Raw genomic sequence first — 624 nt, forward strand, 5'->3', positions numbered from 1 at the left:
GCTGAAACTCCAATGCTTTAGCCACCTGATGCAAAGAGCCAACTCACTGGAAAAAAATCTTGATGCTGGGAAAGATTGAAAGCAAAAGAAGAAGATGGCAGAGGATGAAGTGATTTGATAGCATCACTGACTCAATGGACATGAGTTTGAGCAAACTCTGGGAGATAGTGAAGAACAGGGAAGCCTGGCGTTATGCAGTCCACGGGGCCTTCAAAGAGTCACACACAACTTAGCGACTGAACAACAACCAGTTAAAATGCTGATACCAAATATATCCCCAAATAAAAGTCAAAGTCTAGTGAATACAATATGAGTTATGTTTCTAAAACAGAAAAGGATGGCTAATTTAATCACATAATTTTTCAAAAGAAGCTGCCGTGCAGGGAGGTTCCCTGAGAAAATGTAAGTAAAGGCAGAGTTTCTGGCGTAAAAAGGAATCTGAACAAACACCAGCTTCTCTTCCCTTATTTAAAATCCTATTCCCGTTCAGGGTTAAGCTGGGAGGACCCCGCCGCTTCTCAGGGTTCATGAATAAATGAGAAGGATTTGCAATGAGTCTATTTGCATAAAAGCACTGCTTTCTTAGATGGTGGGTCAGAGTTGCTGAGAAAGATTTGCCCTTCA

The sequence above is a fragment of the Bison bison genome, unplaced genomic scaffold, assembly GCF_000754665.1.
Source record: "Bison bison bison isolate TAMUID 2011002044 unplaced genomic scaffold, Bison_UMD1.0 scf7180017864475, whole genome shotgun sequence".
NCBI lineage: Eukaryota > Metazoa > Chordata > Mammalia > Artiodactyla > Bovidae > Bison > Bison bison.